The sequence below is a fragment of the Eumetopias jubatus genome, unplaced genomic scaffold (assembly GCF_037043125.1).
Source record: "Eumetopias jubatus isolate StellerSeaLion01/CBP00866 unplaced genomic scaffold, mEumJub1_p1.0 scaffold_4, whole genome shotgun sequence".
In the NCBI taxonomy this organism is placed as follows: Eukaryota; Metazoa; Chordata; class Mammalia; order Carnivora; family Otariidae; genus Eumetopias; species Eumetopias jubatus.
The window spans coordinates 139,821,868-139,849,766 of record NW_028274810.1 but is presented as its reverse complement, the minus strand read 5'-3'; the positions used below and the strand labels follow the sequence as shown (position 1 = coordinate 139,849,766).

Genomic DNA, 27,899 nt, shown 5'->3' with positions numbered 1-27,899 from the left:
CTTATGCCTTTACTTTTCCTTATGCTTCAGTTCTAAACTAGAGCAAATACACCTGAAAGTAAAGATAATGGCATAATCCATGTTTGGAGGTAGCCCTCTTGCCCTGTCTTTGGTCCCCACTACTCTTCCTCTACATCGGAAATAGAATGTCGAGACAGGTAGGCACAGAGAATGCTGAGGCTTTGTAGAAAGTCACACTGTGGATGATGGTGCCTGGATTTTAGACCTGGGTTTCTCTCTTTTATAAGAGCCTTGTTGAAGGAAATAAGAGGTGTTAAGGACGTTTTGGCTGGAAGCAATGGGAAGGCAGTTGAACCGGCTTAAAGAAAGGGGAATATTTATTATCAGAACTGTGATGTCTTAATAGAAACCAAGGGGAGGAATTCACTCTGCTTCAAGATTTATTAATACCAAAGATTCTCAAAAGCCATTAGGACACCTTCAAGGTTCGTTATGGCTTCTGATTTCTCCTACTCGGCTCCATTTTCCTTCCTTTCACTGCCAGCTGCTCCTTAAACGGGGGGAGAAGCCTCTGGACCTCACGGCTCACGGTTGCGCCCACCAGGGATTCATGCCTTTGACCCTTCCAATTCTATCACTGAAAACACTTTATTTAGGGACCTATTGTTCTGGGACAGGAAAAGTGTCCATCCCTGGACCAGGGCTACGAGGTAAAGGGGAAGCAATTCGCAGAGAGGTAGAGATTCTGGGCAATTTCACATTGTGTCTACTATAATTGGAGACAAGATAGAATTCCTTCCAAATCTGAAGACCTCTCATGTAGCAACATGACTGATTTTATTCTGTGGAAGCAAATTATAGGAAGGTAGATTTCGATCAGTGTAAATATAGGATGTGTTTCCTTATGAATTAGTGAGTTTGTCTCTTTTCCTGGTTACTAGAAGTACTCAACTTTGGGGAAATAAACCCGAATAGTATTAGTTGCTACTACTTATATTTCCTACCTGATGTATGCTAGCGAGGAAACCTGCATTAATTTGAACCTGGCCCAGGTAAATCTCAAGATTCTAAAATTAAGATTCATCAGGTCTGTAGTCCGATAAAAGTTTATTACTATTGCACATTTTTAAGTGAATTAGCGCACGAAATGCCTCATGTATATGATATATATGTGTGCATTGTACATAAATGAGTTTGTGTGTATATATTATGCATTTGTCTGCCTGTGGCAAATTTGACTTTCTTCTGCTAATTTTGGCCACCAATTTGACATTCGTATGCCCTAGCACTGAATATTTTACATGGTTTAGTTTAGGTTAAATGCCGATAAGATATTATTTGGTAAGTGACTCCTTCAAACCACAGAAGTTTAGAAGCATTCATGGCTTCTTCCATAATCATTGTCATTGTATGCATAAAGCTCACAGATCAGATACCTTTTAAAATCAGGTCACATTTCACATGTTAGCCTCCCCAGTCGAGGAACTTATTCCAGACAGCTAACTGATAAATTATTTTCAGTACTTTTTATTTTATAAATAAATAACAAACTAAACTTTGTTTGATAGACTTATAAGTGTACTGTGATACACAGAGAATTTTACTATGATATATTTCATGATTTTTGCACGGTAGAGTAGTATGCATCCTCTCTCCATATGGTAGCTCTTTGCTGCCAAAAATTTTATGGTGCTAGGCAATTGCAAAGGGATTCCATACCAAAAGGTGCTTCAGCTTTGGTTATCTCACGTAAAATAAGACTTGGCATAGAGCATGTTACAGCAGTGGTGTACAAATCTAGAAGCACGTAGATTCTTGCTTATAGCATATAGGAATGCCCAAATGTTTTGTCACTGAGTTATTATGATATATGACAGCATAAATCTTTATAACATACCAGTTGAGTTAGTCTGGAGACAGAATAAAAACTTGTATCAAGGATATTAATGTACAATGACAGATGGTTCTGCCAAATTAACAATACAGAGTAACTGTGGTAAGGACAAGTATCTTTGTGAATGAATATATGTTGTTTTCCCCCAAAGCGTGACTGTTGTTAGATGTTTCTTCTCTAATAGATGAGAGTGGCTCCAGTTGTGAATGATTAGTCTTACCAAAATTGTTGTGCTGCATGGTTCTGCAATAGCTCTCATCTCTATATTTAAATATCCATAAACTCTTTGAAAATATGGAAATCATGATCTTTTGTGTTAGTGCCGGTAAGGAGCCCTAGCTGTCTCATTCGTTAGCAGTGTGATTGTCATAAAGCTAATTGACCTTTTTCAACCTCAGTTTCCTCATCTGTTTAAAACAAAGAAAAGTGAGGGGTGAAGTCCGATTCTTGCCTTGCTTGGCTCTAAAGATCTAAGTGAGTCTTGTTTTGCTTAGCCTATTACTCCCTCTGCCTGAAATTCTTTGGTAGCTTGGTTTCCATGACAGGGTGTTCTGTTCTTTTCACTTCACGAGAAGCACTTTCTCAGTTCCCTTGGCTGACAGATTAACCTCTAAATGTTGGTACATACCAGGACTCAGTCTTGAGGTTCTCCTCTTTTCTGTAGATGATCTCACACCCCAAGGCTTTGACTGCCAGAAGTAAACTAATGATTGCTAAATTTAAATCTCAGCCCCAACCTCTCTTGAGTCCCGAACTCCTATTTCTAACTGCCTACCTAACATCTCTGTATCACAATAAAGATGTAGAGATCAGAACTCCAAACCATAAACCCTATAAAGTCATTCTTCTCTGAGTCTTTTGATAAATGACACCTTTTATTTAGATAAATGTCACCACTGTGGACCCAGTTGTTAAGACCCCAAACCTAGGATTTATCCTTGATTCCTCTCTTTTCTTCACTGACTTTATATCCAGCAAGCCAGTGAACTTCACCTTCAAAATCTGATCACCTTCCACCACCTCCAGAGGGAGCATCCTGATTGAGGCCACTATCATCTCTCACCAGGGGCCCTAGCAGCCCCCAAACTCATTTCCTTCCATTCATTTGTGTCCCCTAGAGACTGTTCTTCACGTGACAGTCAGAATGTTATTCTCACATGTCAATGACAGCATGGTATTCCCCAAACCAGCCACACTGGAAGTAAAATCTGAACCCTTTAGCCCGGCTGGCAAAGCCCTCCATGATCTGGCCTTTTCCTAGCCCCGCTCTCTTTCCACCATTTGCGTTGCTGACTGCACCGTGGCCATGTTGGCCCCCATGCTTTTATAGAATATGCTGGATATTCCAACCTTAATGTCTGCATTTGTTATTCCCTCTGCCTTGGATATTTCACCTCAAGGTCTTCACATGGCTCACTTAGTGACACTTACTCAGTGACACACTCAGATGCTCTCTCTGCAGCAGAGGCTTCTCTAGACTGTTTAACAAAACAAAGCAAACAAGTGAAACTCTGTCATTAGCTCTCATTCTCTCTCTCTTTTATTTTTTTAGAGCGAAAGCTCGCATGCAAGTGGGTGGGAAGGGGCAGAGAGAGAGGGAGAGAGAGAATCTTAAGCATACTCCACACTCTGTGTGGAGCCTGACACGGAGCTCAACTTCATGACCCTGAGATCATGACCTGACCCGAAATCAAGATTCGGACAGACGCTTAACCAACTGAGCCACCCAGGCACCCCTCTGATTGTCTGTTTTTATCTCTGCTTTACCTAAAATCACATTTATTTACTACTGATGTGTTTATTCTTTTTTGTCCCTAAGGGACAAGGGCATGAGTTCCAGGAGAAGAGATATCTCTTATATTTCGCTATTTCACCAGCACCTAGAACACACCCAATAAATATTTGTGGAACATTATGAGTGAATGAAATAACATTTTTAAAAGATTTTATTTTTATATTTTTTAAGTCTTTTTTAATTTAAATAATCTCTACACCCCATGTGGAGCTCGAACTCACAACCCTGAGATCAAGCTCCTCTGACTGAGCCAGCTAGGCACCCCATAAAAGATGTTAGCATAGTGGTTGGGAGTTCAAGAAATGTCCATTTTGGGGGCACCTGGTGGCTCATTCAGTTAAGCATCTGCCTTTGGCTCAGGTCTTGACTTCAGGGTCCTGGGATCGAGCCCCACATCAGGCTCCCTGCTCAGCGGGGAGTCTGCTTCTCCCTCTGCCTCTGCCCTCACCATGCCCACCCCACTCGTGGTCTCTCTCTCTAAATAACATAAAATCTTAAAAAAAAAGAGAAATGTTCATTTTCACTCCCTTTCTCATTGAGTGAATTACTTTGAAATGACTCCTATATAAACTCTAGTTTGTATAGTCATTTTGCTTAAAACATTAACAATGTTCAGAATCTCTGTTTGGGCTTTCAAGATACTAATGCCATCGCAAGACAGCTGAGATAGTGAAAAATTTTGACCGAGGTTCAAATCCTGACTTCACTACTCTTTGAGTCATTGACTACAGAGAAGTTGATACATTTCTGAACCCCAATTTTATCACCAAAAAAATGTGATTAATAATTACCTTAAAAGATTTTTCCTGTAAAGAGAAAATAATGTATTTGTTTACCTTATGTAATATTTGAAATAGAGTAGGTACTTAGTAAATATGACTTGTATCTGGAGATAGTAATTCCTTCCAAGTTTATGTTCCCAGCAAATTAAATTATCAACTGATCTATTGTTTCATCTATATCATTAATATAATTGATGAATAATCCTAGACAGAGGACTCACAGTTGTAGATTTCTAAATGCTGCTGTTGAGCCATAAGTAACTATTCTTTGAAAATCCCTTGTAATTAGTTTCTGTGTTGATTTGGAGAAAGTGTATTTTAGTATCTTTTAGGGCTTTTTGAGTATTTCATGTGAAATAGTTTTATAATCTAAAGAGAATAAAGATTTGTCATAGCAGCCTGATTGGTTTCTCATTCTTATAGGAGAAAATGGGGTGAGAAAATTATATTGATTTGTTGAGACTTGTCCAGTGCAACACTACACTTACCTTTAATGCCCTCCATCTTAAAAAACATATAAATGAATTTGGCATAACTCACTTAAGTATTCTTGACTTCAATGCAAGGTTATGCTTTGCATGTGAGCTCTTTCTTGGTCCTCTTGCATCTCATGTTGCTCTGAATTATGATTGTTGGGGTCTGAAATAGAATTTGATATTTTCTCAAATTACCTTGTATGTAAGTGACTTGGCCGTTTAATTTTAAACACTAATCATTTTCCTAAGTACTATTTCATTTGTTCTTTCTCTCATTAAGTGACTTCTTTTTCCTCTCACATGTTATTTATATTCTAAGTAAATAAACAGGAGGCAACAAAAATAAACAAAAAATAGTTGGGGTGTGTGTGTACAGAGATAAAGCAAATATGTATCAACCTTTTTCATGTCTGCTTTTAAATATTATCTCTCTACCTCCCAAAGAGGGCATAATATTTTATTATATTGATTTCCATTTCTACTTTCTAGTCCTGGTTATGTGTTTTATCCATTCTTCTTGTGTATATATATTTTTTGAATTTTAGATCTTTTAATTTGAGTTGGTATAGTATGTTGATGGCGAGCTCAGGCCCTAGAGTCAAAAACCTGGTCTTAAATCTGGACTCTGTCACCATGGAGCTTGTGGTTCTGGGCTACTTACTTTACCTTTCCCTGTGCTCCATTTGACTGATCTTGTGAGTGGAGATATTAATATGTCATACATACATATTTTGTGAATTTTAAAAGAGGTGTATGTAAAGTACAAAGTATAAAGGCTGGCATAGAGTAAGCACTCAAGAAACACTAATCATTAATGTCATTGGGTTAATAATAAATTATTACTGGCTGTATTTTTCTGTCTTCTTGTGGAAAATTATGTCATCTTTTGGTAACATTCCCATTTTGGCTTAATATTACCAAATTACAGATGTGATAGCTTGAAGAAACCTATTCCAACCTGTATTTTCCAAATAACAAAACTGAAGCTTTGAGAAAGACTTAGCTGATCACATACCTAATTAGAGAAAGCATTATTTCCAATACCTTGCTCACAGTTCTTACCACAATTTGATTATTTGCTTGTTTTTATAAGTCTTGTCTTTAATTGACATTTATCCCCCTACAAATTGTCCTCAGTTACACTGTCCCTGGATTGAGTAAGGCACTCCTTTCATACACTATACTTTCTTTTCTTTTCTTTTTTTTTTTTTTTAAAGATTTATTTATTTATTTGAGAAGAGGGGCAGGGGCAGAGGGAGAGAATCTTTCAAGCAGACTCCCAGCTGAGCGTGGAGCCCAACTCTGGGCTGGACGTGGGGCTCAACCCCATGACCCCCATGAGATCATGACCTGAGCCAAAATCAAGAACTGGACACTTAACTGATTGAGCCACCCAGGCGCCCAACTCTATACTAACTTTCTAATAATGCTAACAAAGGTTTCCCCTCTTTGATTTTAAGATTTCCACAAAGGTTCCTCAGATCTTTTCAAACTACTTGACTGTCTCTTCTTGGCTATCTCTTGTCCTCTAGATTTACAGGATTGGCTTGCAAGTAGGTAGCACCCTAATAGTGTGGTTTTCGAGGTAAAGTGGCAAAATCAGTTTCTTCCTTACAGTTGTCCCTTCTTCCCATTGGTGATAACTGGAATTCTATGATGCAGATTTTACCTTTTAAACTTAAAACTTGGTTTATTGATGAAGTGTAAATGCCTCTAGGCGAGAAAATACTTTAGAGTGTAATAAACTCTATCTGATATGAATGAAGGATATGAGAAAAGAGGAAGGGGACACTGAAGGACCTTGATGTCTCAGAAGAGCAGCTTCTCTCACTTTCTCATGCATTAAACATTTTGCATTCCCCCAATTAATGAGTTATGTTTGATTCATTAAATGCTCCATGAGGAAGTGACAATTGAGAATCATTAATTCATTCTTTTGACAGAGACAGAAACTGTAACTCCAAAGAGTTAAATGCATTTGTCCAAGGTCACCTATTTATGGCACCAGATGGCCTCCCTTATCATCTCACTAAGCTGAGCACCTTCCACTAGGTAACTGGTACCTTGATGTCCACTCTACTCCTCGAAATCTTTCCCAAATAAGGAAGCCTCCATGTTCACTCTCTTTTATCTGCCTGAATTGGTAGTGAGCTCTACTGCTTCAGATTTCAACCTAAAGTAGATTTTAAAGCTTTTTTTTTAGTTATGTGTAGTTAATATCTTTTAAATATGTTGTTATTTTCATATCGTTAACAGTCAAACTTACTGGTTACTGTCCCATGTTACATGTTCTTTTATGTTTTGATCATGTGACTTCAATGATTAATCCCCATAAGGAGGGTACACTGTGTACTTTGTGTAAACTTCCAACCAAAAGTGTAATTCATTAATGTAGTGAACACTTTTTTAGTTATGCCTACACTTTTTTAGTTATGTAAAAGTTGAGGGGATATATATAGATAGATAGATAGATGTAAAGCTAGATAAATATGCAGGTTTTCTTAAATTGGTGACTTTAATAGAAATAGATAAACATAAATGGAAAGTTGGGTTTTTACAGAAGCTGAATTTTATTTTAGACATGTTGGTTTTGACATGATAGTAAGAAAAAATTATGAAGATCCAGGAGGAAATATATTTAAAGGAAGACTAGGCCATGGGAGATTGGCTATGAGCTGAAGCTCTGGTTTGAGACCCATTTGCTAGTGGTGTTGTTATTTTATAAAATACAGTGTAAGGAAGTAAAACTATAGACAGCTGAAGTGGATTATGAACATTAACTATTTTTAATCAGTCATAGAGTATTTACAGACGAACTCTCCGGCGTGGAGTATGCTGATGCCGCTATCGAAACGCCAACAACCAGAGGACTGTTTGAAGAAAGAGAGAGGGACACATGGAAAAGAATGTAGACAAGTGAAATAGAAGCAAATATGAGGGCAGGGACACAACAATAATAATAATAAAAAAAAGCAATTACAAGCAGTGGATCAACAAGTACAAAATGGCCGAGGGGACAGAGGAGGGTGAACGGAGGGAGGGAGGTTAATTGGGAAATGCTTCCTCAGGGCAACGACAGCTGAACAAGGTCTGAAGGAAGTGATAGGTCTGAACTGGTAGAGAGCAGCAGGCAGGGAATTCAGGATGGAGGGAAGGGCCTAACCAGAAGATGAAGGAACAAATCAAGCCATGTGGAGAGAATAACAAATGGGTCATTTTGCCTCCAGTGGAGACACTAGGTAAAAAGTATCAAGACATCCTTCTAGAAAGGTTTGAAAGGGGAGTGACATGGAAGCAACAATTCTAGTAAAGAAGAATGCCAATAATGCACTTTGAAAGGTACAGATATTTTAATGTATTTGAGTACATGACTTAGTTTTCAAAATGTAGCTATTAATGAATTTCTAGGGCCCAGCCTCCTGTTGTCCAAATTACATGGAAATATGTGTCCGTATTCCCCTCCTCGTTGCTGTTTGAATTCCCTTTTTTTGTTTAACCGCACCAAGAGAATAGAGAGTGCCTGACAGATATTTGTTCTTGGCTAAAATTCTGTATCATGCTTTGAAATATTATTCTTCCTAGCAAATGTTAACAGTTGCTAATGTCATTCAAAAATAGTTGAGGAAAAATATGTTTGTGAAACATACAGCTTTTACTGTCAAATTATTTCCTGAGTGAAAGGAAAATACCATAGTGCTCTGCTATTTATTGAGTGGGAATCCTTTAATGTTGTCAAGGATTTCATCAAACTGATGCCTTAAATAAGTAGGGAAATCATGTGCCCTCTGTTTCAATGTCTGTTTCCTCCTGATGAGGCAGCCACCCCACTCAGCTGTCCAGATGGGACTACCACCCATCACAGTCCTCTCAGATAGGATAACCAGAGCATAACTACTGGGGAGCAATGCAATTATGAATTTCTTGAGGGGGAGAAAGAAGAGATAAGTGCAGGGAAGTCAGCTAACGTGGTACATGGGTGGTTCCAGGCAGCAAAAGGGTTAACCAGATTTTCATTTTAGATAGTCGCCTTAGTAACAATCAGAGAGCCCAGGCTGTATCTTTTCCATTTGTAGGGAATGTTTAGATTTACAGAGTAGCTTAGCTTATTATATACCTGCCTTGATTGCTAGATAAGGCTTGTGATTAAAAACAGAATAAGATTCATTCTTATAATATTGTAAAGAAGAGCAAAACATTAAAAATGATGTCACTGGTGGTCTAGGGTTCCGGGAAATTACTGATATCAGAACTCTAGAGGCAACAGGGTTCCTCGAAAAGTTAAAATAATGAAGGTCAGCATCTTTTGCTTAAACTTTTGGTGAAAATGAGTCTGGGTTCCCATTTTTAAGAGTGAATCTGAAAGCAATGAATAACACTGGCTAATAATGCTCAGAGGTATTGGACATCAACCTCATTTTTCATGCCAAAGTGCATTAAGCTCTCAGAGATGCATTTGTTTATGTTGCGGATTAAGTGCTGCGTGGCCCTTAAGTCAGGAATTGAAAAACATATATGTAACATGTTTGAAAATTTCTTATTTTCAGAATGTCTGGAAGAGTGGACCAGTGACACTAAAATTTAAAGTCCTTAATTTATCCACTGGCCAAACAGCAGGAAAACAAACTCAACACACTGCTCTTCACATGGCCTCAAACCTCACCTGGAGAGACAGATTTCCTGAGGGCAGAGAAAAGCGTTCAGTCTGTTTGCCAAGACCAGGTCTGTCTGGAGCAGCTGCTGCCAATTAGTGACAAGTGATACGTACGTAGTGAGGCCATGATGCACATGGAGCTTCCAGAGTTCAGCAGCTTCAGAAATTACTCTCTGAAACAAGAAGAACACAGTTCTTAGAAGCATAGTTCATTCCTGTTCATGGTAGTGACTTGGTAACCAGTGAGCCTCCTCGAAACATCTCAAAAGTCAGTATGTCAGGCTCTGGTAGCCACTGAACTTATACATTATTTACAGACAGCTTCTGACTTACTTTTGCTTATTATAATAACTTAAAAATGCCCAGGGTTCCACCTGTGGCATTCAGCAAGTATCAAATATTTAGCCAAGAGAGCGACTGGAGAGATTTTAGACTGAAATGAGCAAACAAACAAAAACATGGGAGATTTAAAGACTGTGTCTGCTCCGATTTGGAGGCAGGGGGAAGAAAGTTTGGTAAAGCGGGGATAGCTTAGTAATGACAGGTCTGTGGGTGCCGTAGCGATCATCCGTACCATAATACCAGTTAATTCAGTCAGAGTGTTTTTCTTGTGAAAGCTGCTTCACTGAATTGATGGAAGCCTGTGTGTTTGTCTATTTCATGGTGGAAGAGAACAGAGGGTCACTTCGGAGCAGGGAGGAATTTGTGAGGTAGGACACCTGTACCTCAAATGAAGACCTGTTGTTGAGAAGTTGATGTGGCTGAAAAAGCTCCAAGGATTAAGGGGAGAATGATTTCGGAAGCTTGGAGACAGGAACCAAGAAGGAAGAAGGCAGAAGAAGACAAATCATATTAAAATTTTTCCTGTGGCCAGAGAAAGATAAGGAAATATCCTGCCTCCCTTTCTGTCCTTCCTCTAACAAATGACCCTTATTCCTGGACACAGGGATTTATATACCTAATGTGTAGCTAGATTAAGAACTAAACAACCTTCTTGTAATCTAACCTTGAAACTTTACCATTTGCAATATTGGGTCTATGCCAGTTCTTTGCTCAGTTTGAATAAGATACAGATTCTTTTTGAAGGAAAGAAAAAAAAAACCAACAATTCAATAGGCTCAAGTTTTTCCAGAGATTTGCAGACTGCCATTTGAAAAACACTAAGTTAAAGAAATTAAAATATTCTATTTACTGTATTTCATATGTAAATCTTGACTACAAAAGACATGATTTGCCATCATGCAAGGTAGAAGTATGTTTGTTTTCATGTTTGTTGTGTTAGGATCAAAACGAAAACATCAAATTGAAAAAAAAATGCCCATAAATATCCAAGACCCCAAGGGGACTGTACAGCCTCTGGGTTGAGAAACACCGGTGAAGGTGAAAAATGTATTTTGAGTTCCAAGTGGCGCATTTTTCAGATGAACTTTCAGAATCCATTTGTAACTAGGACTCCCTGTATTTAATCATTTCACACTAATTTTTCCCTGGTTTGAATTAAGAACGTCTCCAGCACAGTCATCTAACATTTCCAACATAATAATGTCATTCCAACAATACTGAAAAATAAAACAAGATCGTTGACAGAAAAACAAGCTATAAATATTTGGTTAGAGTATGGAAGAATTTTTCAAATGTCTAATAATATATTGAGACTTGGCTTTTTATTAGAAAGTCTGTGAACTTTCCTTCTCCTATGCTCTCCCTCTACAGGGTCACTATATATTTAAATTGTGTGTCTGTAACATCCTAGCATGTGAACCAGGATATAGTCAAAAAGACAGATGTTCCAAAAAGCTGAAATGAAGAAGATAATTTTCATTCCTGGGGAAATAGTGGAACGTTAAAGAAGGATCATTTTCTTCGCCTTTTTCTGAATTCACGGGGGAAACCTATACCGTCACCCACTTGGCAGAATTGCGTCCATCACCATCTCAAAACTCCTTCATCAGTATCCAAGTCACTTTTGCAGTTACTTCTCTTCTCTCAATTCTTCAGCCAACCCACTGATTGCCTTGGGAAGTTTTTATACCGACCCTCCCACTCAGTCTGTGAACTTTTCCTCTCCATAATACAAAATGAAAAATCTTGCAGGCATTTTCAAAACGTCTGCTCTTTTATAATCTTTATGAAGTTCAGGATTGCCATCGTGCATAGGAGGCCACCAGTACATGCCTGTGGATTGTTGGTTTGACCGAAATAGAGTTAAATTGATGTCAGTCCTACTTTTCATAAGTAGTCCCCCTTATCCTCATTTTGCTTTCCATGGCTTTAGTTACCCACAGTCGACTGAGGACCAAAAGCAGATGAAACTCCTTCTGACGTAATGTTAGAGGGTCAGTAATTGCCTGATGCTACATCACAGGGCCCGGGTGGTTCCCTCACTTCATCTCCCCCACGTGGGCATTTTGTCATCTCACATCACTGCAAGAAGAAGGGCGAGTGCAGTACACTAAGCTATTTTGAGAGAGAGCGCACATTCACATAACTTTTATTACAGTATGGTGTTTATAATTCTATTTTATCATTGGTTATTGTTATTGATCTCTTCCTGTGCCTAATTTATTAATTAAACTTTATCATAAGTGTATATGTGGGGAAAAAAACATATGTAGGGTTCAGGACTATCCTCAGTTTCAGGCATCCATTGGGGGTCTTGGAATGTATCTCTTAAGGATAAGTGGATGTGGGGGAGAACTACTGTATTTACTCAAAATTCATGTGCCGACCAAAATTATGCAAATGAAATTGCATAATTAATTTGAGATTTCCCACTGGTTGTTCAGTTGTCAGCACAAGCAAATGATGACTGAGGTCAGTAATGATGTTGCCCTCCTCCACAGTTTTCTATGTGAGCAAAATAAACCATCGTGGAAAGGGTGGGGTGGGGAATGGGTAGGGAAGGAGTAGAAAGGGAAAGGAAAAGTAAAGAAGGGATGGGGAAACAAAAGAGCACTGGAGAAGATGATTATAGGCAGCATGGATAATTATTATTGGAGTAAGTGTCAAACATTGGAGATCAAAGCTGATGAATTTTAAGTATATTAGAACTTTGGGTAAAGAAAACAGTAGATATGATGCTAAGAAAGATCCGTGAAAAAATTACTTGGAAAAAGAATGTTGAATGGGTTCTCTGAATTTTGATGGGAAGGAGGGGTAAGAAATAAAAGATGGAAGGAGCTCCAGGGTAGCTTTGGTGGACATCTGTTTTGTCTCATTGATGAAGAATCCACACTTTTGAAGGCATCCTTAGCCTCTGATCCTGTGCATAGCCTAGGTCCCCATAGAATCCCTCAATTTTGAGGCTTACCCACACTCTGGTTAAGATTTGGGTATTCAGTTTAAGGCTCTGTTAAGAGGAATGTGGAGAACTTGGCTAACTTCCAAAGCAGAGCAGTAAAAATAGTACCGTGAGAAAAGATTAAGGTTCCAGAATATCAAATCATCTTGCCCAAAAAATAGAAGGCTAATACATGATGTAAGTGCCTTTCAAGGTTGAAGAGATATTACCCTTCAACTGGAACTGAAAGCAAGTGATTTTGCATTACAACTGGACACGTTCAGGTTAGACCTTCTTAGGGTTAGACTTTTGGAACCTAGTAGTTTGCCAAAAAAAACAAAATTCCCCAGTTGTTATTAATTATCTCCAACACACCTTTTAGTTATTTCACTCGTTTTTATTAGCCAATCACAGATCATTATATTTTTCCGAACAATTCCAGGGGCATGCATTATTTTATTAAACAATATCAGAAGTCCAAGATGTTACCTTATTATTATTTCTGTTTCTAAGCCTAGATACTTTAAATGTAAGCATTCCGAAGTGCTTGCTCCCTATGTTTTGAAATACTCTATTGCTTTTCTTTGATTCTAACTTGTTCATGTGGAATTTCCTAAGAGGGAAACAGTGCTGGTTTGTTAGTTATTTTCTCAAGTTTGTAAATTGCATGCAAAAAACTTTCACTAAGAGTCACCCCTCCTTAAAATCTTAGTCATATTTTGTCTTCTGCAACAGGATACCTAAAATAGCTGAGAAATTCTGATGCCTTTTCTTTGTTTACCGATTTTAAGATCATTATGCATACTCTAATGCATAATTATAATTATGCATTCATGATGTTGCTTGTGCTGGCTTAACTCAGAAATAGTGTGAAGCAGCTAATCTCGAAGCTACAGGCTGTTTCCCATCACTTAGATTCTGATCAGAGCTGTTTGTTGAGTCTTATTGGAACGCGGACTCTATGTGCACCAGTCCCACGGCTGGACCCTTCGTTTTATCATTAGTTTCACTCCCTGCCCTTTCTTTTTCTCTCCAAATTTGTGCTTTTAAGACAGGAAAACTACAAGATAATTTGGTTTTGTTGCATATGTGTAGTCTATTCGCAGGAATTAAATGAGAGGGGTCTCTAAAATTATCCATTTTATTTATAATCCACATTTAGTATTATATGTCATAAAAACAGACATAGTGCCATTTCTCACGCTTGAGATTTTACTATCAACTGGCTTTATCATTGAGTTTACTTCAGTGTCGTTTAAACTGGTCTAGTGCAAAACTACCAACCTTTCTTCCATATGTTATAGAATAGTGTGATTTTGGCCAAAAATGAAGTTGGGGTCTGTGTATCTTACACATTGTGCCCTTATCAACGATTGCAAAGTATTCATGCATGCATATGGTAGAAAGGATGCTATCTACAACGCTGTAAAGATAGTAACATTAAAATACACACACACACACACACACACACACACACACAACTAGACCCTTGGTTATTAGAAACTGAAATTTGGATTAGTCTGTAATAGCACAACATGGAAACATACGCTCAAGCTATGCCTTACCTAGGGTGCATAGTTTCAAAAGATATGGAGGACAGAGCCGTAAATAAGGCATTTTGCTCTGCATACTTCAGAGGGTAGAGTAAACTCTGTTTGTGTTTGTAGTTTAACCTTTCCTTTCTTGCAGACTTGAATTAGGGAAAATCCACTTCACTGTGAATTAGTGACCTTGTTTTGTGATTCTCAAATGTAATGGGAGTGGAGCCCCACCAAAGAGGATGCTTGGCAGTATGTGTCTTTGTTGAAGGGACTCTGTCTCTGTTTCTAGGGGATGGGGCACCATTGTGTCAATTTTTTAATATATTTATAGCCGCTGTGCTTATTTAAATTTCTAAATATTAAAGGACACCATGAGTCTGTTTTAAGACTTTGTTCCAGTGCATGGTATTAGAAAAATTTGCACTATTTAAAATTTTTGAACTAGCTCAGAAATTCCTAATTCAGAGTCCAAGGCAGGGGAATGGCATAATTAGGAGCTCAATGTCCAGAGCCTTTTCAAAGTATTTCCCAGATGCTCTATAAGCAAATTTTTAGATCTTGTAGGTACTAGTAAAAAGGGTAGGTAGAAAATTTGGAGTAATATTAACAGAATAAATTATTTTATAATCAGTATGTAGAGCTTTTCATCATACAAGGGAAGACTTTATTCAAGTAACCTTAAGTCGCCATTAAAATCTTTTCATTGTGCTGCTAGTGGTATGGTTGTCTCCCCACTAACCAATTCATTGAGTAGTTAAAAAGTAAAAAGATTGGTCAGAATAGTAAAATCTCTTACATATGTATAGTATGCTATATTGATCATTCTGTTGATATCTGGACAGAATAAATTAAATAGGCATAAGACTAACTAACTAAACCCAAACTGAGATATCTCTTTAAGTGGAGACTCCCCACCCCCCCCAGACCCCCATCAGGGAGCCAAGACTATATAATGCAGTTTAAGTTCCTTAAGTGGGTACATCCAGAGATTCTGAAGAGTGGAATTGACCAGTCAGGCATGGTGGCCTTGCAGCCCAGAGTATACATTGATGCCTCACTGTGAAGTACTGTGTTGAGGCTCTATTCTGTCTGTTGACCAGTTGGGTACGAAGAGAATCTATTATTCATTTGTTCTTGTGTGATCAGTGCTGAACTGAGTGAATTTTAGCCTAAAGACACTTTGGATTTCATCATGGATTCTGCTTATGATTGGAAAAGTTTATATAGGCTATGTTTTATCCATTGTTAAGCTATAAACATTTCTACAGGTATAAAAAAATGCCTGTAGTCACAAAAATAAAAATCTTAAAAGCATTGCCTATTTTTCAATGTCTTTAATATCACTAACATCACTAACAGAACATCGCTATGTTCAGTTCTGTTCCTCTTAAACCCACTTGATGCCTGATATTGATATTTAGCATCTCAGCTAGACTTTTAAGACCCAAAACTGTGCAAATGTGAGAAATAATTCACTATAAACCTATAAATTTCACAGCTCGGAAAACCCTGAAGGTTATTAATGAGGCACCATGCAATTAGCTTATACAAAGTGCAGTTGGAATCATGCATAATGTAAAACAGAAACTACTAACCACTGACTCATGGAAGATCATTTAAGCTAGTTTTCATGGACATGAAGAATTGATATTTAACACAACTCCTAAGAAGATTCTTTTTGCTTTAACACCATGGAAAGAATTTAGTTTCTTACAGATTTGCTAAGAGAAAAAGAGAAAATAATTCATGGTTAAGGCAGTTTCCAGCAATGTGAATTTGAACAAGTTGTTTAATATTTTAGAATCTCAGTTTTTACCTTTACAAAATGGACGTAACAGTGGAATTGTGAAAATTAATTCAACAAGTAGTGCAGCACCTAGAATTTTAGCACATAGTTAATGCTTGATGAAATGTTATAAATCATGTATTAGGGAAATGTGTCACTCTTCCACCCAGCCAAAATTCTTGTTTTACTGGGACTTCTGCATTTTGATGGAAACAAATTTCTTTAGGAGTATTAGAAACGTAAGCCAAACACTTGCATAGAATAACATACCTGTTACAGCTTTAAGCTCATTACCTACATTAACTCATTTAATCCTCAAAATAATCCTATGACATAAATACTTTCATTATACTTATTTTAGAGATGAAGAAACAGAGTAGTTAAGTAACTTGCCCTAGGCCATACAGCTACTGGATGGAGATGTGGTGCAGGCTTAGTCAGCTTGACACCAAAGTACAAGTTTTAAAATTTGACTATTAATAAAGCATATTAAGTGTGATAATGTATATGCACTTAAGATAGTATGTACATAATTTATCTTGGCTACATTTCATAAAATATTTCCATTTTTGAAATATTTTTTAATTTTATTTTTGATATACTTTACTTATTAGTAATAATAATTAAATGGATATATAGTAAACTGAGGTTGATAGAAGTAGAAGTGCATGGCTTAAACCAAGCTATAAATATGAAAGATTTATAATTGGGTTTTAGATATAACTATTAAAAATATAAGCTATATTTTATAGATTTTCAGTGTATATTGGAGAAAGCCTCAGTATTTTTAAATTCAGAATTAAAGTGTAATCCTAAATTGTCATGAAGACCCTTTAAGATGAGTCTGTTAACCACTTCTCATCTATTACTACGCTGCCATTTGGTCATGGACCATCAGATATGCATTGAGATTTCTAAATGTATCAGTCATATACTTGACGTATCATGAGCCTGATTATAAATATTGATATGTGTATGTCATTTAAGCATTTTTATTACCAATACATTGTGAGCATCTAGAGGAGGTGTAACTCATCTTTCATCATTCTATTCTTAAGAGTTTTATATGTAGTAGATAATTTAATAAATGTTTATTGAATGAATAATGAATATACTCAATTTCTAGTAAAGTAAAAAGTGATTATTTTAAAAGCAGAATAACCTAAATTAGTCTCTCAAAATAGAAATGGCATGGAGATATCCAAAAATAATGCTGATCAGTCATTACTAATTAGAATGTTTATACATAAAGTTACATTTTTTATGTGGCAAAAACCACATCTCAGGGCACCTGCGTGGCTCAGTCACTAAGCCTCTGCCTTCAGCTCAGGTCATGATCCCAGGGTCCTGGGATCGAGCCCCGCATCGGGCTCCCTGCTCAACGGGAAGCCTGCTTCTCCCTCTCCCACTCCCCCTGCTTGTATTCCCTCTCTCACTGTGTCTCTCTCTGTCAAATAAATAAAATCTTTAAAAAAAAAAAAAACAACCCACATCTGGACAATGTAAACCAACTTGGTCTGACCTTTAATATCATACACATGCAGCTAAATGCAGATTTTAACCCCTGGTATTCGCACTCAACCATTAAGTTTTTATAGATGTGTTACTTTGTCATGTTAATGTTATTTAGATAGTCTTTCTAGGGGTGCCTGGGTGGCTCAGTCGGATAAGCATCCAACTCTTGGTTTTGATTCAGGTCATGATCCCGGGGTCCTGGGATCGAGCCCCGCATTGGGCTCCATGCTCAGTGGGGAGTCTGCTTGAGGATTCTCTCCCTATCCCTCTCCCCAACCCCCGGCCCACTCAGCTGATCTCTCTCTCAAATAAATAATAAATCTTTAAAAAAATATTCTTTCTAACATATACCTTGATAGTTTTATTCATATTTCTATTCATTTTGTAAAGAATATGGTTTGAGAAGTTTGTCCAGGGGCAGTATTAATAAAGGTTTATCTCATTTGGTTCTGATTTCATACCTTGCTCCTTTAGTTGCCCCACACCCACAGGTATATTGAACAAAGGCCCCTGGATTGGGAGCATATAGAGGCGAACCTCTTTCATTGGTCAGAGTCCTCTTCCGCTTGTTTTTCCCCACAGAAAGCAAGGCAGCTTGCATCCGGAAGGGAAGGCCACTCCCAGTGACTGGGCACTTGACTTTTATTCCCTGGAAGTACAGAATTAGTAGAGTCCTTTTGCATCTGTTGATTTGGAAAAAAAATATTGAAAACTACTCTCGTGGTCAGAGTCTTACGTTAGATACTTAATTTAAGTGTTTGTAATATTCTTGTTATTAAAATGTCTCACAGATTAGATAAGCTTTGTTCTACTACTCTGTAGCACCTTCACACTTCTGCCAGTTAGACTGCCAAGCTTTGAAGCTTTTGCACCCAATTTTCAATAACTTGTCTCATAAAAATCTGCTTTCCCAAAAGGTGCTATATTTATCACAGTACCTACTGTATGGCTTAACAATGCCATCGTTTTTCTTTTTTCTCTTTGGAGGGAGACACCTTTCTCGTTCCTGTTCTTCCATTTTTGCCATAGACTGTTACCATCGGTTTCAAATATCAGGTATATTTTAAGTTCAAGATATAGGGGAGTTCTTAATAATGTATGGTTACGGACAAAAATAAAGGTACACATCATGAAAACAAAACATGTAATGTTTTGGGGGAAAAAAACCGTTTGCATTTGGTTTTAAAATTTACTATATTGTTAATATCAGGATTGCCATTTTTTCTTTGGAGGGGAAGGGCTGATATTAAGATTGGCTCAAATGGTAATAAGGAGACAGTTTAAAAGGTGTCCAAAAGATTCATTACATATTGCAGTGGATTAATTCATGAGGGACAGACATATCTCAGTATCTGAGGATGACTTTGTGCAGGATAGAGCTTTTTCTTTCTTCCACAGAATGCCTTTGGGGTAAATCTCAAAAAGAGACTGCCGAATAGAATTGATCACTATTTTATTTTTATGTGTAAATAGGTCATCGATAGTTGAATATGTGTATATACATCTGTTACCTGCTCTGTATAATTCTTCATACTAACATTTTTGTTTTGACCACACCACTTCCTCTGACCACACCATTTTCCTTGTATTAATATTCCAAGGTAAAGTAAATTAGATGGCTTTATTTACTGCTTGAGCAATAAAAACAAAAAAAAAGTAGCATTTCCTTACTTAAGTAAGTGTAAGCCCAGTGTATTGAATTTTCATATATATCTTCTCCACACTCAAGATTTGAGTTTAGACTTGACAAAAATTCTATGGTGGAAAACCTTATGATATTATTGTCAATCTGTAAGGACACTGGAGATAATCTTACAAAGGAGAAAGATGAGACCCTGAGAGTTTAAGTGATTGGCCCCAGGTCACACAGCTGGGATCATGGCTTTCCAGGTCCCTGAATCCCGCCACAGGTTTATGTGAGGAGGGATACTCCAGAGCAATTTACTTTTTCCTTCCCAAGGCTTCGGTGCTGACGACACTCTTTTGCACATTGCACTAGGTGCAAGCCCAGAAATTCTGCCAGGAGCAAAACAACACTCCTTAAACACTCTGTGACTTTCAGAACTGTATAAAATAAAAGGTTGAAGTTAATGGTTGCCAGCTTTCAGGGAGTAGTTCCTCTTTGGAGCCAAATATATGTGGAGAACAGATGAGACTGTGGGAGTGAGTTGGCAAAAGGGAAAGAGAAATGAATCTCTTCTTTTTTTGAAAATGAAAGTATAAATAAATATCTGGGTAACTTGGATGTTTATTATTCATTTAGAGAGTCTTTCCACTTGAAAAATGAAATATCTTTATCTTTAATATGAGGATTCTTGAATAATAATTTTATATTTCTAACGATCATGAAATAATCTTTTTTTTTTTTTTTGGAAGCAAAGAGATTATTTTAATGACCTGGATATGTGGAACTATTTGTGTTCACATTCTTAAAAGATCATTATTTCTTACACTGAAATTCCTGTATTTAAGCAGTGACTCATGCTGCAATAATGGGTTTCCATAATTTTGAGAACTCAAAGCAAATATACCTCAGAGATAATGATTATTTAAATTTTTGGTTCATAGAGATAAAACTGTCTTTGACATAAGGAGTATGGATATAGGAGCCAAGAATTCTATCATTTTATTTCACACTCATTTTGTTTTTGAAAAGTCTCTTACCGTGTTTGAGATCCCACATACCACTGTGATCTTAAAGATGCTTGTTAGCAGAAGCTCTCTGGGATTTCACTCTCATGCTGTCCTTAAGGTATATTTTGTAGAATTGTGCTCAAGAGAAACACTATTCTAATGAAACCTTCCTGGGATTTTCATTCATAAATCTGTTCTGTGCCTAATGGTATAGTGTAGTGGTCCTTGTTAGAGCACATTACTGATGCCTTTCCAATTTAGACTTTTCACGTTTTTTCCAATTTAAGAGTTTAAGGAGAGTATAAGAATACTCAAATACTCTTATTTGAACTTGAGTTTGAACATGTGTCTAGTGTATCAGTTTTTTTCAAGCAATGGAAATTTGATAATCTTTTACTAAGTTGAGTGTTGTTGTTTCTTTAGCAATTACTGTAGGTAAAACACTTGGTATGAGTTTGGAAGTTCCTGAAGTTACTTCTTCAATTTTAAAATTGTTGTTTAAAGTTTGTATTTATTTATTCATTTAAGTAATATGTACACCCAGTGTGGGGCTCAAACTCAGACCCCAAGATCAAGAGCTTCATGCTCTTCCAACTGAGCCAGCCAGGCACCCTGGAAGTTACTTCTTTAAATCTGTTCATACTTCTCTGTCTTTCTGTCTCTCTATCTCTCTGTCTCTCTCGTTTTTAGACACAACAAACAAAAGGAAGATGGCAACTCTCACCCAAGGCACATCCCAATGTAGTTCAGTGGCCATTTCATTCTTTTTTAAGTATAAGCACATGACTTTAATGGAAACACATGATACACCTAGTCATGTCTGAATGATGTCTGGCATTCATTAGACATGGAGAATATTTAGGTGTTATTGTTAGAACCTGTTTTTATATCATCACACAGATAATGCTGACCCTACAAGACCACATGGGATAGAGTTATTCTGTTTCTGTAATTTAAAGTGTCCTCTATTCTTTGAAAGAAAAAAAAATTCTTGGCCTCCATAGCATCAAGCTCAGACATTTCACATGGTGTCCTATATAACCTTTTTTTTATTATGCTATGTTAATCACTACATTACATCATTAGTTTTTGATGTAATGTTCCATGATTTATTGTTTGCATATAACACCCAGTGCTCCTATATAACTTTTTAAAGGATGTTTACTAAAAAACACAGTTTTATTAGGTGGAAGTCATCATACTAAATGTTATCTTTTTTTTTTTTTTTGAATTTATTTACTGATTTTTTTTAAGACTCTGCACCCAGTGTGGGGCTCAAACTCACAAACCTGTGATCAAAAAGAGTCGCATGCTCCACCAACAGAGCCCACCAGGTGCCCCCATACTAAAAGTTTTATAGTTCCAGTCAGGTCAGTAATGTTGAGACTATATGCCATCATAGAATTACTGAAAACACAATTGTATAGGGCCTTGAGTTATATTACTTGGCATTTCTCCCCACTCTTGGTAGTCCAAGATTTTAAGTTATTTTGCACCCATAGGATAGGCTGTTGGTGAAGGGAATTTTTAAATTCAAGCTCACTGTCACTAGAAACTTCACACGGTTAAAGGGAGAGTGATACCATGTTTTCGTGACTGTCAGATTGTGTTTGAATTTAATTCCAGTGTGGAGAACTGTTTGGATATATTAACTGAAACTTTTACTGTGTAGTAAAGTACAATGTCAAATTACGTACAGTACCATTTTTTCACTTAGATGTAGACAATAATTCAGTTGGGGAGAGTGGCCATTTTTCTGGTTCTCACTATATAAATCTAATGTCTACAGTAATTTGGAAAATTTTCTATGCCTACTATCAAATATGTTTTTATAGCTGAGAGAATAGAAACAGCGATGAATTGTTAAAACAGCTATGAATTTTGCCAAATAGGCTTCAAGCCCTCTTCACCTATTGCCCAGTTAAGGAATCAACATCCTGAGAGCATTTTTATCAGCATCAAACTACATCTCATGGCATTGGCTTGAGATTCTCTAATGAGATTTTGTTATATTTCCTCAACTAAAGTCAATGGAGGCCACTTTTTCCATCAAGTAACTCTTCTAGCTCTTTTAAAAGGCTGTAAAGTCAGGCTCTTCTCATAGGTCAGATTTTCCTAAGACTTCTAGCTCTTCCTAAGCCTCATTTTGGAAATCCTCAACAAATATTTCCAGCAAAATTTGGAATCCCTAAGACAGCATTATGTCACCAGTTTCTTGGGTTGGAATTATCCTCTGTGCTTTACCTTTGGGCTGTCTACTTTTATCTCCATTAACCTTTTGGCTTGAGTATAAACATTTATTGAAGGCTACCTCCTTTGTCGGTCCAGTAACTCCAAAGGTTAGTGAGAAGTGGATGCTAGTTTGACCTCTTTTATCCACATTAGATGATTCTAATTATTCCTAAGAAATGACACTTTTGACCCATTTTGTCCTTGTCAAGTTTGTCTAGTTGTGGGCTGTCGAAGCATGAAACTCTGGGTTCAAACAGTGTCCAGGAGTGCACATTTTTCTGACTTACAATGCGGAGCCTCAAAAGTGCACACTATTTCTTTTTCTTTTTAAAACATGCCGGTTTAACTGAAACTCAGGGCTCCTGTTATGTACCTCAAATTGATTTATTCCTGAAAGAGACCACCTAGATATGAAGTGCAAACTTTAACCTGTAAAAACCCATGGGTTATTGAATACAGAAAAAAAAAAAAAGAAAGAAGAAAGAAAACCTTTACATAAGTGAGGATAAGCTAGGTTTTGCTGAGGTTGCAAGCAACTCTAATATCACAGCAGCATTTTACATAAAGAAAGAAGTTTATTTCCTTATCACGCTACACGGCCATTGTGATTCCTGGGGCTTCCTCCTTACATGCTTCCACGATCACTTCAGCAAAAGCAAGGCATGCTGGTGAGTCCATTGGCTCTTACAACTTCTCTGTGGAAGTGACACGGGTCATCTGTTGTTCAGTTTTATTGGTCCAGTGAAGTCATACGACCATCCCTAACTTGAACAGAGATCTGGAAAGCAGAGAGCTGGGAACAATGGATCAGTAGCACTAGTGACTACCACCAGGTTTAAATTGGATACTTAAAGAGTTTTTGTCTTGACTTTTATGTGAATAGTGACAAACATGACTAGCACCTGAGAAATAGTAAGGATTCAGTAAATGTTTTTGGACATTTTTAATTCATTTATTCATGTAGCTATTCAGCAGAAGTTTGGCATGCATCTGCAGTGCACTAAACACTGTGCCGGTTGCTTTATAAGACTCCTTGAGCTAGAAATGATTTGGCAGATGTGTGTTCTGAAATTCAGGACATTTGAGTTTAAGTGGTTTTCCGGTCACAGAGCCTGCCCATAGCACGTAGTAGGATTCAAACCGAGGCCATCTGACTCCAAGAACAGTAGTGTCCTTTTGGTTCCATCCCAACTGTAAGGTCGATGGTAAATCATGAAATGTTTTAAATACTTAATTGTAGGAGCGGAAATTATTACAGTCACCACTATGTATGTTCTCGTACTTGAAGACAAGAACATTAAGCATATCTAATGATTGTGGAATGATAACGTAGATTCTTTTGTTATTCCAATGAAAAAGAAGCTGTTTCACACTTTTAAGTACTTTTGATAAGATCTTAGTCTTTTTTTTTTTTTAACTGTAAGTCAGTAAACCCAAATGCCTTTTGTATTAGTTTTCTATTGCTGCTGAAAAAAATGACCACAAATTTAGTGGCTTAAAACAACACAAATTTATTATCAGTTTTGTAGATCGGATCCAGTATGGGATCTCATTAGACTAAAATCAAGATGTCAGCAGGATGCATTCCTTTCTGGAGGTTCTAGGGGAGAATACCTTTCCCACCTTTCGAGCTGGTGGCAGAATTCAGTTCCTTGAGGTTGCAGAACTGAGGTCCCTGTTTCCTTGCTTCTTGTAACTGAGAGTCATCCCAGTTTCCAGACACTACAGTGTTCCTTAGTTTATAGCCTCAGTATGCCATCTTCAAAGACACCAAAGGCAGGTGGAATCCTTTTCATATGGAATCCCTTTGACCTACTGTTTTGCCTCTGTCTTCTCTGTGTTAGATGGGGCCTATCCAGATAATCCAGGATACTCACCATTCCACTGTCCTAAACTTTAATCACATCTTTAAAATCCCTTTTCCCAAGTAAGGTAATATATTCCCAGGTTCCAGGGAATTGGGGCATGGACACTGTTTCTCTGTCTATCACAACTTTTATATCCACTCTCTTCCCAACATATTGTGCCAACTGTATCCTCTGTAGGATGCTAATAAACATCTTGGCCTTTCTTTATTTGTGAAATTAGGGAATTAAACTCATTGAACTTTGAAGATTCCAGCTCTTAACATTCTAGACTTGTATGAGTCCTTATGATAGAGACATGGGAAAGTGAACCTAATGATCAATGTGGATATTATTGTTATTTTCTATTCATGGATTTTGCTGGAGTGTAGATTTCATATAATCCTGGATAACTCCTTCCTTCTCACACTTGGTAATCTTCTTTGAAGTCAGTCAATCTCTACAAAAGTTGTCTTCTTCAGAAAGAAATTGACTTACCTCCTCAAAACTGTAATAACTGGTCCCTTGAGATTTTTTATCTACTTATTATTTACTTTACAGCTTGGGTATAGCTTTCAGCAAGTCTTTGCTACATTTTTGCTTTTGCTTTATTGGTTTAGAGGAAAAGAAATTGTTTTTCCTTCGATTCAGTTTCTTAATAAGTCAGATTCTACTAAAGGTTTCCAAGGTTTTAAAACACATGATACCTAACTTACTTCTAAGGAAATATACTAATTAACTATTTTTATTTGTACCATAAAATTAATTCCTTCAAATCCTAATTTGCTTGTGTACTAAATGGAGAAAATGTTAATACTTAAGTCCCAGAGTTTAAAAATCAAAAAAGGTAATCGAGGAGAAGTACAATACCCAACATTTAGTGCTCAATAGGTATAAACAACCAATATTGTTCTAACCATAGTAGTAGTAGGTGTGGAGGTGAATGAGTCATCCCAGTTTGCCCAGGAATTTCCGGTTGAAGTGCTGAAAAACCAGCATCCTGGGAGACCCTTCAGTCCCAGGAAAACCCAGATGGTTGGTCACCCCAGGAGTGGTAGTGTCTGGAAACAAAGCTAGACATAAAAATGGGGTCCTCCTTCTACCAGCTATTTGACCTAAAAGAAATTATTAATCTTTGAGTTGCAGGGGTTTTTGGTGGTTGTTGTTGTTGTTGTTTTTTTAATCTGAGAATGGACATCAGGACTAAATAAGTCAGGGAAGTGTCTAAGAAAATCCCTGCACAAGTCGCATACATAGTAGCACCCTTATTCTTCTGGTTAAACAGTCTTAACTGGTTTCCTTTGCCTAGAAATTCAAGCATAAAGGGTTTTGCCTGGTATGAAAAGGTCCTTCAAAATATGCTTCTCACCTGCCCTTCCAGACACATTGCTGTTATGTTTCTTCCACTTAACAGTAATAATAATGATTATGATGATGATGATAACTAATGCATATCTAGTGCTTTTTACATACCAAGAAGAGCTCTAATGACTTTGTAAGGAGTTAAAACCAGAGTCCCAGAAAGACTCACTATTTCCTGTACTTATGACTCTCTTACAAACTGCTCAGATTTTGCCCGTTCTGTACCACCAATTGCAAATTCTCCCTGTTTATCCTTTAAGATCTTGTCTGAATGTTACCTCCTCTTTATCTTCCCAGAATCCACACAACACAAGTTTCTCTTTTGCCCTGCATTAATCCCAAAACAATTTACACATGACTTTGCACTCCTTACCATGCTACTTTTTGCATTATATTAAACTTTTTCTTACGTATCCATATATTTCACCAAAAAAGATGTCCTCACATTCCTAGCACCAAACACAGGACCACGGTGGAGGTAAATGAATGGAAGATTATAGTATCAGCAAAATCAATTGATTTGCTCTACACTAAAAGATTCCCTAAAGAATTTAAGTGATCATTATCTATTTTTCATATTATCTATGGAAAATTGTAAGAGCTGATTTACTGTGTAGAAATCTATGTGGCTTTAAGAACTATGGAGTATAAAGATTAAATAAAAGGCATGTCTTTCCCATGAAATAACGGTACAGTACAGTACAAATGGGGGAGGTGCCTTTTGTTGAATTCTCTTCTTTAAAACCAGAAAAGAGAAGGTGTTAGCAATAAGACCACAAAATCTCCTACATCCGGTTTTATCGAAATGGTACACTCTCTCCTATGACTTCTTCTGCCTACTGCTTGGAGACCTGCTGACCCTGATCTGTGGATTTACCGGTTCCTCTGGTAGTAAGAGAAGCAGACATATGCATAATTAAGACCTAATATTTAAATGGATATGGGTCATTATCATTTCAGATTGAAGAAGCTTGCTTGTCTGCAATTCGGTTTTCAAATGGAAATAAAAATGGTCACTCAGACTAATAACCATAAAGATAACTTGATAACATTTTTGCCTGTATTATTAAAAAAATGATATAATATAAAATTACTTCTTTCCTCTAGGGTTCTCACATAAGCATCCTGCAAGACTGTTCTTTCAGGGACAATTTCTATAGTTTGTTACTAGAGAAGTTTCTCTGAACGTGTAAAGCACCAGATAGATGTTTGCCAAATATTAAGATATGTAGTTGAAAAATTAAGAATTTAAAATGAATCAAGGTATGAATATAAAAATGATATATAAATATAAATATTTTATATATAAATATAAATATGTTTTATATAAATATAAAAAGTATGAATATAAAAATGATATATAAATATAAATATATTTTATTTATTTTTATATTTTATATAAAGATAAAAAATTAGTATGCTAGTATTTCTCTTGATCTGGTTTACCATCTCTTTTAATATTTGAAATATTTTTTCAGATTTCTTTTTTTTTTAATTTATCCATAATGGTTGATTTTTTCATTAAACAGTGTGTTTTATGGTAGTTCTACCTCTTATAATGTAATTGGTACTTCAAGAAATGGGTTAACATTCATCTTATGCCTACTTGTCAATATGGGTTTGCAGCTAACAATAGATCCGTGTCTCAGACGTTATCATTGTTGTCATCCAGCGGGTGAAATGGGTTTTCCAGATTCCTGAGGGATTTGAAATGACCAGATTACATGGAACTCCTCAAGTGAATACTTATTAATGCCAATTTGGGAAATTTGCAGCAAAGTCCCAGAATGAGCTGAGATCTCTTTGGCAGGATCATATCTAGGTGAAGATTCAGTTCAAAAATTACCTTGAGACCCTTGCATTGTAGTCTGTGTTGCGGTTTTGTGATATTTGATATACAGACATGGTCTGGTGGATGATAAAAGTCTGAATGCCAGTTCACTGTGACTCATCGGGAAACAACAGTCTTGCTAAAGCTCACTTGTTTCCTCCCCAGTTTATTTCCTGCCATGTTTAATGTAATTAAAGACAAATAATTTGGATGCCAAACAGCCTAAAATGATGAACCTTTTGAGCCTTATATTTAAAACGTACAACTGGAAATACTTTGTTAGAACTAGGGCGCATGTCTCCCCGCTTTCTGTGC

At 36.9% G+C, this 27,899-nt stretch overlaps 1 protein-coding gene and 1 pseudogene across 1 annotated transcript in view; both read left to right on the top strand.

The window, feature by feature from the left end:
* Positions 1-27,899, top strand: part of ZFPM2 (zinc finger protein, FOG family member 2) — a 350,753-nt gene that overhangs the window by 165,594 nt on the left and 157,260 nt on the right. The gene's annotated exons all lie outside the window — the stretch shown is intronic.
* On the top strand, positions 26,883-26,960 carry LOC148164611 (small nucleolar RNA U3; annotated as a pseudogene).